Genomic DNA, 18,652 nt, shown 5'->3' on the forward strand with positions numbered 1-18,652 from the left:
ATTTTCTAGTGGTTCTTTCTTCTCAGCTATGGAGAGCACTCTTGAAAAAGCTAAAATAAGAAATAATGAAACAATTTGCAAGGATAAAAGGAGAGTACTTGAAATTTATCCATTCTAGATTTTCCCTCTGATTATGGTCAGGAAAAAAATGTCTTTCTTAGGACTTATCCTGGAGAGACTTGAGCTAAAATAGCCCAAACCCCAAAGGGTCAGTTAGATTATAATTTGTACAGAGTATTTTGAAATGCCACAGTTTATTTATCTAATAAATGTGAGCCTATTGAAAAGAAGATGTTTTATTGTCACTTCGAAATGGAAAAAAAAAGAGGACCAATTTTTCCTTGATTTTTTGGAGTAGTCTCATGAAACTACACAGATGTCTTAAAGGTGACCTACTGAATACTGAAGTGAGAATTTTTCCATTAAGAATGACAGACATTTGATTTGATGCCTTCTCCATATGCACAACACCAGGGAGAAAACAACCCCTCTAGATTCTTAAAAAAACTGGTGGAACACTCCTTTTCTATGTTTTATAGCTTGGAGAGAGAGCATAACCCATAGAAACACCATCCATCATTCCTAAGTTACTGGGGATCTGCACTACTCTACCATCTACTCAGAGCTGTGGTTACAAGAAACAGTGGAGTCTAAGAAATTTAAAACCTGACCTTCACCTGGTATAAATTGACAGATTCTATTGAAATCAGTGCCAATTTCTCGCCTGTGATTTATTTTTTAAGCAGAATGTTTAAGTTTAAACGGGGCATTTGAAATTCAACGTTCAGTTTCAGGAGCATCTACCCATATGAAAATGTTTGTGTAAATTAGAAATAAACAACTACGCAAACTTGCATATGTTCTCATCTGTTTTGCTTTCCATCTGTACATTTTCAAATAAACTCTTTGGGATTTGAGGATTCATTACCAGCTGAGAAAAACTGACACCCTGAAGACTGGTCTATTTAATCCAAAATCCATTATCCCAGAGAAGCTTTTTCTTTGCTTGCATCTCCACTAAAAAACTGAGGCTACGTGTCAGAATGGATGCAAGGATTTTGTTGGTGCTGGCTGGCTGGTTTCAGTTTACAGAGGGTGTTTCTTGGGAGATAGTGCCCTGCGTGTCGCCAGCAGGCTCATTTGGCTCGTCTAGCAGCAGTTCATTTTGTTTACAAGTACAAGATTACAGCAGGGGGTAGCAGCAGAATTTAGAGACGCGCGGGAAAGAAGAAGCTACAGCCGAAACGACTTGGTACCCTAAGCAACACAAACAACAACAACCAGAGAAGCAGAGCCAGGCAGGAGCTGGGCTGTCCAGGATACTCTCCTGATGCAGTGCATAGCAGCTATGAGCATTCAGGCAGCAGAGCTGTCCTCGTGCAACCAGGGGAGAGAAAACAATAACTGGGATAGCTGCTGGGAACCGCAGGGACGCGGAGAGCTCTCTTTCCCAGGGTGAGGGCTGCTGCATACCACACCCAGCATCAAGTGTTTTGAAACCAACAACAAAGCCCTGCACAACAAAGGAAGAACAGCTATAACACTAATAATGCTAAAATAAGAAGGGTTTGGCAGCTTCCTCTGAGAATGTATACAACATGCAATGATGCCAAGCTATCTTGGCCAAAACAACGGATGGCAAGAGCTCAGTGAATCATTTCACAGCAGAACACCTTCTGCTTTTATTTGGTTCTGTTGTGTGTGTTCCAGCGGGATGACCTACAGCCCCACAACAGGTTTTTCCAACACCTTTTCTGTCTAATTGTATTTTTGTTAACTATCTAAAATAATCAATTTTACTTATAATTTGAACTTTGCTGCCATTAGGCTACCCAGACACATTGTATCTTTTAATTCACACAATGAGCTGCATAAAAATATCCAGATTTATTAATATATTAAAAAGATAGCTGATGCCAATATCCACCTGTATACCTTTGGAAACCTTTTTGGTCAGCTCAAAAGGTTACACATTCACTTGTGTGCATGTGCATTACAAGCAAACATAGAGAAATGTGACTGAGTCTGAAATTAGTTTAAAAGGCAAATGAATATGTCCAGAACAGCACAACAGGTACATTCTTAGATAAGTGTAACAAAGTACTTAAATTCCTTGTAAAGCCAATGTGGAATTAGACTTAAATCTAAAGTTATGGTTAAGTATTTTATTGAATCATGACCCATTTGCAGGAGCATTTGTGGGGAGACTTTTTTGCTTTTTAGCCATCTCTGCTTATTAAATTACAGTTTCTGCACAGCCATATTTTTATTTTCTATATTTTGGGTTCATTTTAAAATGACAGGCCGTAAAAGATTTCATTTTTCTTTAGAAAAGTCCAAACCCAGCAGCTCTCAGGAGCTGTTGATTTATGGTGTCCTGCCTTCACAATCTTGCAATGAGCATTTGTTCTGATGATGTGATGTTTGTGATTTCATATCCTGCTGTGGAGCTTCAGTGTGAGAAGGCGTATTTTGGAACTAAGATGAACTGGAATGTTGCCTCACCTACTCATGCAGTTTCAGGTCCAATGAATTGATTTAATCTCTTGCTCTTAATAAAAAACAGTTGTTATTTTTCTTACTCTCCACTGGATTCATAGACCGCATCTACAGTGGTGTGAGGAAAAAATATATGAAAATAAGTGTGTAAGTGTAACAAAAAAGTTCATTGTGGCAAAACTGGCTTTCAACAATGTTTAACTATCAGAACATTAAATAATTTTAATGACTAGTCGTATCTATTTATCCATTAGTTGCACAGAGAATGACTGTAACTAGAGATGACATCTACAGCTATCCGGTCAGAATTCCCCTTGTTGCAGCTTGTGACCAAGTTGTCAGTGTGTTTCTCTGAGTTCATATCTACCTTGCCTGTACTCTTCCTTAGCTAAAGAGAAAAAAGAGATATTCAATCACCCTTTTCCTGATCAGACTGAATAAATGCTGTTCCCAGCCTCTTCTCATACATCATGTGTTCCAGATCTCTTGTCACCTTGGTGACCTCCCCTTGCCTCACTACTGTACATCCCTGTCTTTCTTGCAGGGAAAGTAACAGAGAACATATTTCACACTCTTACTGAAAAGTGGAGACTATGAATGAAACAAATTGGGCAAACATTTGGTGGGATTGATTGAAGAGTACTGTCTCGGGAAGTCTCTTGCACCAATTGTCCATCTCTTTTCCAATACAATTTTATTTGCTTCAAATAAATCAGCCTTCTCTTTACCTCCACCATTAAAACAAACTAGGCAAGAAAGAATAAAACTAATATATTGCAGCACCATGTGGAGACATGAACAGGTGATTCAAGAGCAGCCTCTAATCTCAGATGATCTCACAAAAGTGGGAATTAACATTTCTACTGTGCCTCTATTTGCCTTGTAGCAATATTGGCAGATGTATTACTATAATTCACCTCTTGATCCCTGACATCTTCTGGTTGCAGGAGGTGTTGCCAAAGAAATAATGGTACCAGAGGTACAAGTCAGCAAACAAAGAGGGGTGAATCCAGGGATGGGGCAGACTGAAACACTCTTACAGAGTATGGCTGAGTCTGACTGAGCAAACAAGAGGAGAGAAATGAGCATCCTACTGCAGAAAATGCCTCTAAGGAGCAGCAAAGGATGGGACCAAAGTTTCTAGAGGCATGTTTTTGCCCGAGTTATGCGTCTTGCTGAGTTATTCATGTACTGCCCTATGATTCCTTAAGCTCACAGTGGAATACAATTCCCTTACTGCAGGTTGTCCTGCATCAGATATTATCTTTGCCAAGTCTGCCACACCCTATTTGGTGTGTTTAGAAGGGAAATAGAAATTCTACAGTGCAGAATCTGGCAAAGGATGAAGATGCTGTTCTGAACAACGTCACATCCACAGACATCCTGATGAAAACAGCAAGGAAATGAGGTACTCTGCTGGGAGAACAAGAAAAATCTAGCGACACTTTTACGTAGTCTGAGGTTATTTAAGATGAAGCTGAATTCAGAATAAGGAAGTATTGATCATCCAGTAAGGGCGACTTCCCCACTCTGGGATCTTCTAGTCCTTCACCTCTCACACTCTGTTTCACACACCATGTGTAACACTTTGTCCTTCTCTTCAGTCACACTTTTTCCAAGAATGCACTTGGCTGTATTTGACCACTAAAGCTTTGGCATTCTTGGCATACTAAAATGACATTCAGAGTAGAGGAGAAAGCAACAATTAATCAAAAATGGTGCATGGTGGGAAAATGTCTCATCAAGTCCATGTATTCCTTGCAGTGTGGCTCCTTTCCCTACAGGCAGGAGCAGGGCCAGTGCTACCCCACAGATTGCAGAGGCTGCTGCCTGGAGCAGGGGCTGGCAAAGGCCAGGAGGTGCATCCATTAGTAATGTGTGCCCTCAGCACAGGTTTGTAGTGGGATTTCTTGTTCTCTGAGTCCTCTGTCCTGAGTGTAGAAGCCTCTGACAGAAAGCAGGATATGTTTCTGGACAGCAGAGAGTAGCTGGAGCTCAAACACTGCGCTGTTCTCACACAACTCTTCTCTGCAAAGGGTAGGCAAACCTGCAGAAAAAACTTGTGTCATCTTGGCTGGCACAGAATTATGGCAGAGTAAGTCAAGGACACTGCCAGTGCTCTCAGTTATGGCTCAGTCACAATTCACTTGCAAAGCACTTTCATATTCTGAGCGTTGTAGAGATAACAGAGTTATTGTCACTGTTCTTTCTGCTGTGATTCCTGTAAAGCAGAATTCTGAACAGGCATAATGGGCACATGAGAGAGTTTTGTTTTAACAACATTTACAGTTTTCTTACCATTCCAAAATACTGCTGCCATTTGCAGTGAAGTCACCTGCATAAAAAAGTCACCAAAAACCTCTCTTGCTCGTCAAGTGTCACAAATTTTATCCCTCAGATTTTCTAACCATATTCTCTTCTGTTACAATCACTATTTTTTGAAGGATTGTATCTGTACAGAATCATCATCAGAAAAAAATTCATAATCCATTGACATGTCCTTCAATAGGAGCATGCACTGATTGAATATTCATAGTCAACCTGACGTTAATCTTAAATGCAGTTGTTGGTGTACTTTGTTATTTAAATTCTATGTGAGCAAATTCAGCTAAATCCAGTGATGGACACTTGGTGCCAAACAAACTTTATCAGCAAATAAAGCATTAAACATAGGCTGTAAATATCAAATTATTTCCATAGCATTTTGCAAAGATTTTCAGATGAATCACAGCACACAGCCTAGCAGCCTGTAGGAGGGAAGCTGCAAAGAAGAAGTCATATTCCCTGTGTTTTTTTAACACTCAGTGAGATTATATCTGGCTTCCCTTTTACCATCTCCAGAATATTTGTTATAAACTTTTTTCAGGCCAATTAAAAGATGGAGATTTTATATGCATTAATATTGAGGCAAATAAGGATGTTTTAAAGTTTTAAAATTTATAAATACCGGTGGGTTCAAGGCACATATTTACCCATGCCTATTGCACTTGATTATCCTTTTGAATGAATTAACATTGGGATTTTTTTCTAGTACACTGTGTAATTAAAATAAAGAAAATGTAAGAGTTATATCTTCCTATCCTCCTCTTTCAACTATGCCCTCCTTGTTCTTTTCTTCTTATATCCTTCTGTCACTTTGAAAATCTTCTTAAGACCTTGTTTGCTCCAGCACAGAACTGATAAGAAAAGCAAATGTTTACATTGTAATTTGATGCTGGGAAAGCAGAACTGCAGAAAGCACCAGGAAGATAATGGCATCCTTTCTCTGAGCAAGTCCTACCTTATCATCAGAAAAATATCTTTGTTTTCAAGGGAAGAAGAAACTGCCCATTTAGTTAACATTAGCTGGGATGTAGTACTTCTAAATACAGCTGCCAATAGAGGAGATTTTAATTTTGAGTTTATAACATGAAACACTGCCAAGTTTTTAATTTGTCATGAAATACAATGAAATTGCAACTAATGCTCTCTTTCTGTGAGCTACAAGGTCAGTTTGACACTGTGAATAGTTAAATCATCCTTGGCAAGAGCGTTAGTCTGGCATAAATTCTATAATGAGAAATTGAGATTACTAGCATCATCTGAAATGTGAGTGCCCAGCACTTAATCTAGGACCATTTGGTTTTGCACTGAATAGTAATGCCTTTATCACTGTCATTAGGGATGCACACGAGTTTAATTTATTTGACTTTAGATATTTCCTTTTAATTGTGCCTATTAATATCTGTTCTTTTCAGTAAACAGGCCTTTATCAAAATCTTCTCTGCTTCTTCAGCCTTTTCAGCCCTGCTGCATTGGCGGGAGGGACTCAGTTCAGCTGGCTTCACACACCCATCAGTAAAAATGCATGAACTGTCCCTAAAGGCCTTAAACCACATTTCAGGGAAGAAAACAGAAACACAAGATCTGGCCCTTTCCCCTTAATGGTCCTCAGACTTTCAGTGATTGCCTAATTTAAGTCTTCAACACTAAGATCATCCTCAGATACTCTGGCTTAATAAAACCTTCCTCAGAGAACTAAATTAGAAGTGCCACAAGGGACGGTTCATGAAGCAGAATGCTACCGACTATGAGTAAGGGTATTAGTATCTGGCTCTGGGCTCCTTGGGTCATTTCCTCATCCATGGCTTGTGCTGCTCTCCTCCCGTACCTGCAGCACTCAGCTCAGTCCTGGCTCTTGCACTGCTAAGGAAAGTGAGTTTCTCCTCTGCCTCTGGAGCAACCCTAAAGACAGAAGCATCACAGAGGCAGTTGTGGTCCACCTGCTGTTCTAGGAAAGAAGCTTGCTGAGCCAAGAAGAGCTGCTTTTTGCTTGCCCCAAGGGACCACTGCTGGCACAGCACAACCTGTGGTTCCACCTTGGCAGCCCCTTCCACTCACCTGCCTCATGGAGGAGGTGATGGAGCTCTGCAGGAGCTGTGTCAGCCCTGCACAGAGGAGATGGCACCAGGAAAGGACGGGCCAGATGGTTCCCCTTGTAACTCCTCAACTTTGTGTGGGTTAGCTGCATTGCCATATGTGCATTTATCATTAAGACTATACTCTGCTGTACTTAAAGCATTTAGTCTCAATAAAGATGGGGTCCTCCAAAGTCTTCATAGCTGCATAGTCTCTTTGTCAGCATGCTTTAAAGGTTTGTCAAAGAAGCATGGAAATAACCAGAAGGGTTTATGTCCACAAAACAACTTAAACTTTGCTGTTATCTATGCCACACCTATGTACTATCTTGAAATTATTTGTGCTATTTCCTTTGTTCCGTATTTCCAAACAATTCTGTACATATTGTCTTAAGGAATAAAATAATTAAATGTATTTATATACTAATAAAAGTAATGAAAAGAATGCTTCTCGTTTTTAATTTGACTCTCAGGAAACAGATGGATTGCCATGAAACATTGGTGTCTAGCCAATTAATTAATTCCTCAGTATATTCTTTTAAGTATGTGTCTAAAAGTGTGTGGAGAATGAAGGCAGCTGCTGACTAGGTGAGTGCTCCAGTGGTAAGTAAGTAATGTTTTCCAAAGATATTGTCTGTCAGATGATACCATAGTACTGGATTTTTATGGCAAGGTTGTGGTAGCAGGGCGACTACAGGAGTGACTTCTCTGAGGAGCTGCCAGAAGCTTCCTCCAAGTCCAGCAGAGCCAGAGCCTGCCAGCTCTGAGACACAACTGCTGCTGGCCAAGGCTGAGCCAGTGAGTGGTGGTGGCAGCCCCTCTGGGATCATGTATTTAAGGGATGGGAGCAGGGGACAGCCCAGCGCCAACTGCAGCAGGAGGGATGAAGACCGTGCTGAGGCAGCCCTTGGATGCCCATGGTGGAGCAGAGATGGACCTGCAGCCCATGGAGGAGAACGCAGTGGAGAAGGTGGATGCCAGAATGAAGTCTGTGGGAAGCCAGGGCAGGAGCAGGATCCTGGCAGGGCCCTGCAGACCAATTGAGAGAGGAGTGCATGCTGGAGCAGGTTTCCTGGTAGCACCTGTGACCCTCCTATGCAACCCATGTTGGAGCAGTTCATAAAGAAGTGCAGCCCATGGAAAGGACTCACCTTGAAGAAATTTGTGAAGGATTATTTCCTATGGGAGCAATCCCACACTGGAGCAGGGAAAAGACTCTGTTCCCTGAGGAGGAAGTTGCAGCACAAAAAACATGAACTGACCATAATCCCCATTCCCACCTCTCCCTGTGCTGCTGGGGGACAGGAGATAGGGAATTGGGAACAAAGTTTAGCCTGGGAAGAAGGGAAGGGTGGGGTGTGTGACATGGATCTGGTTCTTCTCCTTACCTGCCCTTCAATTCCATGCAGCAATTGGCCTCTAGTAGGAGCTGGGGGCAGGAGAAAGTGAATGATCTGGAGTAGCACCCAAAAACCAGCAGAAGATTATTTTACTCAAGGCCACTGTGGTTTTAAAGGGAAATATTTTTTGCTGCTCACCTGGTCTTTAACAAGCTGCAGTATAAACCTATGGGAAAGGCAATATGGCTTACAAAGTCACTATGCCATACATCAAATGCTCCTGATGAGACAGAGGGCCTTGGGATAGATGGTCCAAAAGTGCTGGAAGCATGTTAAGGGTCTGTACACATGTTTTATGGACCCTGATCACACATACAGCTAAATGCAAAGAGATGGTGCCAGTGAATTATTGACCTCTGTGGAACAACTAGGAGCAATCACAGAGCAAAAGCAGATGTTCCATGTGTGCAAGTTCATGGGCTGAACTATGACACCTCTCAAATGTTCTGACTTGTTTTGTGGGTCTTTTTTTATACTGTTCCTGCAGCAATATCTTATGAACATTTTTCTGCTTGAAGTCTAAGGAAATGTCTTTGCTTTGGTTTTCCACTTCCTGTTTTTAGTAAGAAAATTAATTTTAAAAAGTTTTTAATTTTTCAAACTCTTCACATTTATGAGTGTGTGTAACAAATCTGAAAGACTGTGGTAGCATGGTGAATATTATGAAGGTGTCTTGTAAAATACGTTGATGTCCTAATCCTGTTGACTTTTATATATATCCAAATGCTATGAATAATTTGTGACTAAACAAGTTTTTCTGTTCAAAATATTTGACTCTGAATCAAGCAAAAAATTTAAAGGGGAGGGATATGTAAAGTACAACTGGATGGTGTCTGGAGTGTCAGCATCTTGGTCCTGTGACTGCTAGTGATCTCCATAGCAACAACAATGAGAAGGTAAGATTTTCTCCAAAAAAGAACTATGAGAATTTTGGTTGGGATAAGAAATCTCTGTATCTTCTTCAGTGAAGATTTTTTCACAATTCCCTGTCTGATCACATCAAAACAGAAAAAAATCAGTGGAAGAGGTCACATAACACATGCACTCTTTGGCCAGCACACAGAGATGTGCAGAGAGAGTCTCTAGGACTAAATGACACACTGCAGCAGGTTCAAGAGACCTCTGATTTTCAGGAATCATCCCTCTGTGGGTGATCCCTGCACAGCCAGGGAAGCCTTTAAAATATATTTGGCTGTATAATAAAAGAGCAATGTCTTGATGCATTTCCAAGCAGTTACTGGTAAATGGCTCCATTTCAGCCCTGTCCTGCCCTGGTCCCCAACTGGAAGTGGTGGGACAGTCCTGGCTGCAAGATCCTGACCCATAGGAAGTCTCCCAGTCCTGGTGCCTTTGCCCCAGGATGCTGCTGTCCCACACTGCGCCCCAAAAGCTTTAATTGTGCCTGTTAATTTTTTAATCCAAACTCATCCAAACCACCCTTTCAGGAGCCTCTCATGCAGAGTGATTTGCCCTTGCCCTCTCTTTTCCCACCCCCAGAGAGCTCCCCCACATCTGCCTGTCAGCCTCTCACTCTGAAATGAGCATGTGGAAAATGTATGGAAAAGGCAATACTGGAGGTGCTTATGCTAATTTAACCCATCACACATTGTGTTCCCACAGGTGGAAGTCAGCAGGGTGGGATCAAGTAGCTCCAGGCACTTTTCAAGCTGTAGGTGCTTTTCAATCACTTTGGGTACAATTGCTGCCAAACAGCAGGAGGCAAGTTTGGTTTCACTAAGCGGTGCAATATGTGTTCCACTCTGGAGGATCTCACAGCATGACAGCAAAAATATGAATATGTTTTAAGTATCATCATCTAATTGATGCTACAAGTGTATTATGTATGACAGCCGTGGTGTATAATGCTACCTAAGATCTATCCTAAGGTGGATTTTGAAGCCATCTCAAAGTATTTGAAGGTCATAAACACCAACACAGGGAGACAAATTACCTAGGGTAGTGTAATACACTTAAGGAGAGCTAGCATGCAATGGAACAAAGTAAAATTCAGGCTGCATATCAGGAAAATTTTCCCTAACAGAAAGTCTATTAGTCTGTGGAATAGCCTCCCAGGGGAAGTGGTGGAAGCCCCACAGCCTGAGTCATTTAAAGCTAGACTAGAAAACATTCGAGAATAATCCTGAATTGGCAGAGAATAATCCTACATTGGCAGGGAGATGGAAAAGATGACCTAATAGGTCTTTTCCATCTCTAGCTTCTATGATTCAACTAAGGTATGTTACTGTGTGCTATGTATCAGGGCATGCCCAGCCCATTAACTCCAAGTTCCACTTCAAAGTGGAAATCTTGAAATTTTACCTTGGCTGCTGCTAACTTTGCCATTTCAGCAGACAGTGAGAGCTTTGTGTTCTTAAAGAACTTGTTCATTTTTAAAGCTTGCATAGAGAATGAGAATATGAACAATAAATTTAGAAAAAGCTGTGGTTTCTTTTAAGCAAGAGGGATATTTTCTGTTTCTTTTAATTTTTTTTCCTCCTTTCCAGCATGGCACTATGAGACACAGCCCTCTGACCAGGTTCCAGATCTATCTATGCATTTCCACTGATCTGTTCCCATCATTATCACACTTGAGTATCTGACATAATATAGTGTTGCAGGGAGCAGAACTTAGGTCACAAGCATGCCTGACCTTGCAAATGGATGAGCACGTGAGTCCACATCTATGTGCCAGTCAAATTCATTAATTCCATGGGCCAGCCTCCCAGCTTAGTGTAAATCACTATAGCTGTGGGACAGCTACAGTGGGACAGCTTTAACTGCAGTAGTGTGACTTCTGAAGTGGTGCTCCTGAAAGGCACGGGAAAGATCCTTTGGCCAGGTCCAGCTTGCGTCACTGCCGCTGCACAATGTGGATGTGATCTGCCTGGAAATGGCTGTAGGGCACACCCCTGCCAGGAAGGCTCTGTGTTTCCAGAGAGCTGGCAGATACATCACCACTGCTTCCACCACTGGTGAGGCCTCACTTGGAGTATTGTATCCAGTTCTGGGCCCCTCACTTTAGGAGGGACATCGAGTTACTTGAGCGTGTCCAGAGGAGGGCAACGAGACTAATAAGGGGCTTGGAACACAAGCCATACGAAGAGCGACTGAGGGAGCTGGGGTTGTTCAGCCTGGAGAAAAGGAGACTCAGGGGTGACCTCATCACTCTCTACAACTTCCTGAAGGGTGGCTGTGGTGAGCTGGGGGTCGGCCTCTTTCTCCGGGCGACAACAGATAGAACAAGAGGACACAGTCTCAAGTTGCGTCAAGCGAGATGTAAGTTAGAATTAAGAAGCAAATATTTCACAGAAAGAGTGGTCAGATACTGGAATCATTTACCCAGTAAGGTGGTGGAGTCACCATCCCTTGAAGAATTCAAAAAAAGACTGGATGTGGCACTTGCTGCCATGATCTAGTTGAACAGTTAGAACATCGGCTGGACTTGATGATCTTATAGGTCTCTTCCAGTCTTGAACTTCTGTGATTCTGTGATTCCTGAGCCCTGTGTTGAGTCAGGGAAGGCCAGCAAGCTCAGCAAGCACAGCTCCTCTCTGGTTAACACCCAAGCAGTGGCACAGCTCTCTGCTGCAGGGCAGTGGGGAAAGGAAGGGGCAGAGCACCTCACCCATCTGCTGTTGAATGTGCTCTGATGTTGTAAGAAATAAACCTCTTCAACAAATGTGTTTAAGGAGATGGGTCCAATGCCCAGCACTGATTTCAGTTACCCCTCACAACTGGAAAGTGACAGGAGAGATCCTGTGCCCCCAGCCCTGATTGTATTAAGGTTTTGAAGTTTGGCAAAGGAAGAATAAATTCTGATACCAGTGCTCTATGCTGGCCTCATTTGACTCAATATAGGGCACTTGTTTTTCTTGGTGAGGCCAACTCATCATGAGAAACACTTACCCAAGTGCTGTGGGTATTACTAAAAATTCCTGACATCAAAACTGGAAAGCTTCCTAGTTCAAATTAGAGTTACCTCAAAAGTGTGTCTGCAAGGCTGTCTTATGCTCTCACCCCTGTGGAATCCATGAGCTGTGTGAGTGTGAGGACACTTAGCAATTATTTACAGGACAGAGTGTGTCATGCTGGAGGAGTGAATACCCTGATGCTTCTCTAAGCTTTCAGATCTGCCTTTCACTCTTCCCAACCCATGTGTTTAACAAGTGACATCTGGCTCTTCTTGTCTTTATAGCACACATTGCTCTTCATCCCTTTACAAGGAGGCCCCTATTTTTTAATAGCTTCACTGAAATCACAGCATTTAAAGATCCAAAAAGTATTGCTTCTGACATCACATGAGAGAAAAATGTGTGAAAGGGAGGCTAGACTAAATTAAAATAACCTTCCCTTTTAAGAAAAAGGTATCAGTAGAAAGGTGTGCTTAGCAAATTACCTCAAGATCTTCCACTTTTTCCCTGCTTCTTTTTTTCTGTCACAATCCCTTCTACTTGCCCGTCAACATTCATCAGACTTTATTTCTTTTTGTAGTAGCAGCTGTCCTTATTTATGGGATGCCTGACACCATTCCCGATGCTCTGTACCTAGAGGAGGATGAAGGTAAGAGCAACCATCCCAGGAGCTTTTAGTTGAAAATAGGTATTTTGCACCTCCTATTGTGCTCTGATTTCGACAAGGAGCCAGGTGAGGAGTTCAAGCTCAAAAAGAAAACTCTGAAAGTCAGTACATTTTCCATGGAGCTAGCATAAAAATTATGTCTGGCTTCCTGTTTCTTCACCAGATAATTCAATGGCTAATAAGGACAGGAGTTTTTTCAACCTCCTCTAGCTTTGGCAGTGACTTCAGTGGGAGAGGGGTTATTCCAGCACTGAGACCATTTGGAAAATCTCACCTTAAATAATCAAATATAAATTAGATATCCAGGATATTATCTGTCACATCCAACATCAGCTGCAAGTGGATCAAATTTAAGTCCAAAATAGGAAACAGTAATCTGGAGCCCTGCTTGCTCTCAAAGTAAGCTTCAGTGCCAGCCATTGCCTCTATTCTAATTGCCAGCTCAGGAGTGGTAACATGACACCATTCAGGTTTCTGCCCTTCAGAATAAAAGCTTCTCCATGTGCTGAACGTATGCTGTTCCACCTACTGATGCTGGAAAGGAGCACTTGTTAATGTTGGAGTGATAACTTGCACCTTTTGCATACAAGGAAGTTGAACAACACCAGCATTTAGACATTAAACCATTTCTATGGACCAACCTCACTTTTGGGTGTGAAGGAACCACTTAAGTTGGTGCAGCTACAGATAAGTCTAGAAGTGAAAACTCTACATAGAGATGGCATCTTTCCTAAGCTGAGTTGCAAACGCAGTGTTAACAGCACCAGACTGGGCTCTGACCATGCACCAGGGTAACACAGCTCACTCATAAATAATTTCAGAAAAAAAATCAGAATGGGACATTCCTGGAGCAATATATCTCTGCAAAATTATTGTGCAGAGCACGGTCATCTGAAAAGAGGCTTTAAAGAAGGAAGAACATAGGGTGTCCTCATTTTTAATTTCAGTGCCTACTGCTAATTAAAAACTGTGAATGGTGGTTTCCATAATATTAATTTATGATAGCATGCCTTTATTAACATAAATATTTCATTGTTCAATAAGGACATAAAAAGATAAATTGACATTTTGGCAGTCATTCAATGTTTTTGGGATCTATTTTATAAGATATTTTACTGATGAAAATGTGTCTTAAAGCCTTAGCAATATGTTTGGCTTTGGTCTTTGGCAGCAAAAAAGCAGGAATCTGAAAGCCAGAAATGTCCCCTGAGCATGCATCTATATTCCTGCTGTAGGTCTTCAGAGTTCTCCTTTTACAGACAATTGGAAAAATGTTTCAGTGGCTGTTTTCTGATACATTTTGTTTTGTATTTGAACAAATCTCACATTTCTACTGTCAAACATTCCCATGTTTTATCCCATTTTTCTTAAATGATTTTCAAGAAATTACATTAACTCTTCAAGTTGACAGAGCAAATATTGTCAACATAAAAGCTGAACACTGATTTCACAAATATCACCATCTTAACTTTCTAGGGAATTTTGCGTTGACTAATGGAAAAACAAAATAGGAAAATCACTTACATGCAAAGAAAGTTTTATTTTGAAGTGAAGTTTATGGAAGGCATCTTGTTCAGTTGCAGAGAATATTTGGAGATATGTATGCACATTTACATTTCTTGAAACTCTCTGTATCTGGATATGTCTAAAAACAGGGACACATTAGATACTATCCTAAATGCACATTGTGAGTAAGGCTTAGCACTTTTTTAGAAGTTTAATATAATACATTGCTAACAATGAGTGACAAAAGGTTAATTCTGCACACTGGAAATACATTAGAAATTTTATTATCTGAGACAGTTTTCCAGTACTTACTTAGGACAATAGCTTTTTGTACAGGTGGTAAAAACTTGTCTGAAAGTTGAGGTATATTTACAGAAATCAAGGAAGGGAATTAGAACTCGAGAGTCATCAGAGTAAATGCAGGAAGGGCAGTCGGTCAAAAGACAAGAGGGTTCATCCTGATTGAATTGTGCATTGATGGAATGATTTGGATTCTCCATCCCCCATTGGTGGGCAGGTCCTAAACAGCAGGTGTGTCACTTCCCAGTCTGGTCAGACGTGCTGTATCTTCCTGAATGAGGCCTACACCTGCAGTGTAACTGTTCTTTTTGTTTTTATTACTTTATTGGTTACATTTTTGTCTCAGGAACTGTCATCTGCCGTGACTCTAAAGTTTCTAGTATCTAATTGCCTAATATAATTGGGCACTATTCCTCAAAATTCTGCTTTAAACCTATTTTTGTTGTTTTTTTCCTGTTTTGTTGTTTTTTGTTTTGCTGCTTTCTTTTTAAAGCAAATTACTTGAATGAAATTGTCTAGTTCTTTTGTTTTGTTCTCTGATGTCTTGTCCCTGACCTCTGCTCTTTTGGGGACAGTAGAGCTCAGCAAATTTTTGCAAGACCACCTTTTCAATCTCTTTTCCACAACACAGCTAACCAGAACCCCTAAGTTTGTTCATAACAGGCAAGGAGCTTAATGACATCTCTTCAATTAACTCCAATTAATATCCTAACTATTCAGGCATGTGCTTACTCTTACACCCTTTCTTCTCACAGCTCTGTTTCTTTCTTGGACAATGTATTCTCTGCAGCACTGTCTTTTACTGTGTTTGGAAAGCACATATGGCATTTCTTTTTTCACTCCTGTGAGGTAAAGAATTAATACTTCATTTTTTTCCAGAGGTAGGTGAAAAGGCGAGTTGGGAAGACAGGGAGGTGGAAGGCTATATCTGTGTGCTGGAGTGGCTTGCACACTGTAACAGATGTTCTTGCAGCAGCTAAGAAACTAATAGAAATTAATAGCTAAAAAAAGAGGTATTTAATTCCACCCTACATATGATTGGACAATAGGGCCCTAGGCTTCAAGTCTCCAGATAGTTGCGTGCATTTAAGCAAAACATTCCAAGGGATGCATTACCTACAGCTTGAATGCCAGGCAGAATGATATACAACCCCAGACTCCCCTTTTCTAAAAGCCAAAGTATTAATACTCAGGTGTTCATGCCAGTGGTGCAGAGGTGAGAAATGGCAGGTGTCTGGATAGGCTACCCAGTACAATAAACCCATTCTGAGCAGGAAAAAACATGACCCCTGGAAAACACTAACTGTGCTCAGATCTGCTCAGCTTCCTTGCTGCTGTTTGTTGTAGCAGCTCATGCAGAATTCTAAGATTTTCTTTCTGTTCAGGTGGTAGCTTGGGACAGGAGATTTTGAGGTGGGCACAAGCTATCCTTTACCTTTACCAAATAGGTTGCAAAACACTTAATTGAGATGTCCCTGTAAAAGAGGTGATACACATCCTCAAACTCAAAGCAGAGAGTGCCTGGGCTGCTTTACTAGGCTTATTTTATGATGGCTGTTTTACTGGGTGTGTGCACCAAGCCTCGCACAGAAATACTTTGTTCCTTGATAACACAGTTAGGCTGGCCTTACAGTGTCAATATTTATCAGGTATTGGATCTCCTCAGCTCAGGAAAAGGTTGTTTTATCTAAGAACTGCACTGATTTTGAATCAGGTCACTTATTCATATGCCAAGATGAAAACATGAGGAAGCTGTCTAGCAACTGCAAGAAATGTTGCTCACGCCGTACTGTGGTGTTAAGCATGTTGGTGAGACAGGTTCTGTTTTACACAGTCATAGAGTAGAAATGAAGGGGAAAATGAAGAAGCAAAGCTGTATGCCAAAAAAAACTTTAGTACTCTTCAACGTATATGATCTGAAATATGTCACCATCATCTGTGTCATTAAGTGCTTGTGGGAGATTGCAAATCTTCAGGCAAGTGCTAAGTGCTGTTTTCTATTTTCCTCTAAGTCAGTTATAAGTATTCTCCAAAGTGTGGGAAATATAAATCTCATTTACGTATGGTAGGAAAATTTGTATTGGCTTCTGTTTCACAGAGCCACAGAATTTCTGGGGCTGGAAGAAACCTTGGAGTCATCTAACTCATCCCCAGCTCCAGCAGGGTCAGCTGGAACAGGTGGCCCAGGCACATGTCCACTCAGGTTTTGAGTATCTCCATGGAAATAGGAGATAGGCCCAGCCATAAAGTAAAACAAGCCTAGACCAGTGGAAAGTAGGACATCTGGCAGGAAATAGGGTGGACTAACAAAAGAGGGAAAACTACTGTGCACAGAAAAAGCACACATCCTATTGTTGTCTGTAAGGACAAGGGCGGGCAAGTGCCTGAGAGCAGCATTTGTTTCTCTATGGAAAATCTGCCAGAGAAATATCCTTCATCTCTGAGGTGCTCTTGAGACCCTCATGGAATGAAGTATGGCACTTGAATGTAAGCCCCTGACAGAAAGCCTGGAAATGCCCAGGATCCTAGAGAAGGCCGGAATGTTCCCATCAGTGTTTCCCATTAGGATGGCACGTTGCTCTCAAGAGCTCTTGTGCTGTGTCTGCCCTCTCCCATAAGAAGTTTCCCTTAGCTTATCTTGGGCCAACAGCATGGGCCTCTCACAAACACAGAGCAGGGCAGTGGGCAGAGGAGGGGACAGCAGCTGAGCAGGAGATAGGGTGGTGTCAGCAAGGTCTGCAAGGTCTGTGTCGCAGCTCGAGGCTGGAACATTGTCCTTTGCTGCCTGCATGAGGATTTGGCTGTGCAGCTCTGGAAATGAGCATCCGTGCAATGCCTCCAGCAAGCAGCAATCACAGAAATCCCACTGCACCCTGAACAGGTCCTTCAAACAGGAGCAATCATGTGTTTGAGTGTTTTAGGTTTTATTTTTGTAATCTGACTGTGAAGGTCTTTTAGCAGTAATTCTTTGTGAAAGGCATTTTCTTAGGAGAAAATTCGTCTTGTATTTTACTAGAACAGAAATCATCTAAAAGTACACGATTTCACATTTCTGCAGAAATACAACCTAATGTTACAAATAGCTTCATGGAAGCAATTATTTTGAGAGCGAAGTCTGCATGAGGACACACAAATTGTCACAAGCACAGATCCTGAATCATGCGGGTGAATAGTTTGTGACATTTGACTGTAAAATTGTGAGCCGACTAAATGCCTAAGTACTCTTATTGATTAAATTCAATAAAATTATTGACTTTTAAATTGTACAGCCTGGTGGTTGACATTTAAGCAGAATGCCAGGATCCCATTATGTCTAAAGAACATCTTCCAGCTGGAGAGGTAGTGTCCATGACATGATGCTTTCTACCTGAAAGAAAAGAAAGAAATACTAAAGGGGAAATAGAAAGGTCCTCTCTGTCAAAGTCATGAAAGAAGGGCAGTGTTTCAATGGAAAATAATAGCAAAATGGTTAAAAAAGCACTAAATTTTTTCCATCACACAGATTTCAGTAATCATGAATCACACTATTGTGCAAGCACACATCTGGCATTATTTCTTTCAGTCCTGAGTGCCCACATATGTTTGAGTATGACACTGTGCTTGTCAAAGGTCCTCAAATTTTTTCTAACACATCAGTTCGGTGACAGCACAATTGTCTAAAGAATAAGCTTAATTAACAATGGCATGTTTAATATTGTTTTGTGATTGCCTTCTATTAAAATAAGATCTTAAGAAATCGTGACAACATTAACAATCATAATTACCAGCTTAGCTGGACGTACTACAATTGTTGGACCAGAAAGAGATCACTTCCAGGTGGGACAGGGGATTGCATTTCTTGCTGACTCTGGGTGAAGAAAATTGAGGTTGCATGTGTTTCAGAAATGTTACATACAAAACTATAGTGAATTTTCTGAAATAATGCTGAAACCAAATGTCTTTGCAAGTCTAGGTTTTTACCAAGTCCAGGAA

The sequence above is a fragment of the Ammospiza nelsoni genome, chromosome 3 (genome assembly GCF_027579445.1).
Source record: "Ammospiza nelsoni isolate bAmmNel1 chromosome 3, bAmmNel1.pri, whole genome shotgun sequence".
Taxonomy (NCBI): domain Eukaryota; kingdom Metazoa; phylum Chordata; class Aves; order Passeriformes; family Passerellidae; genus Ammospiza; species Ammospiza nelsoni.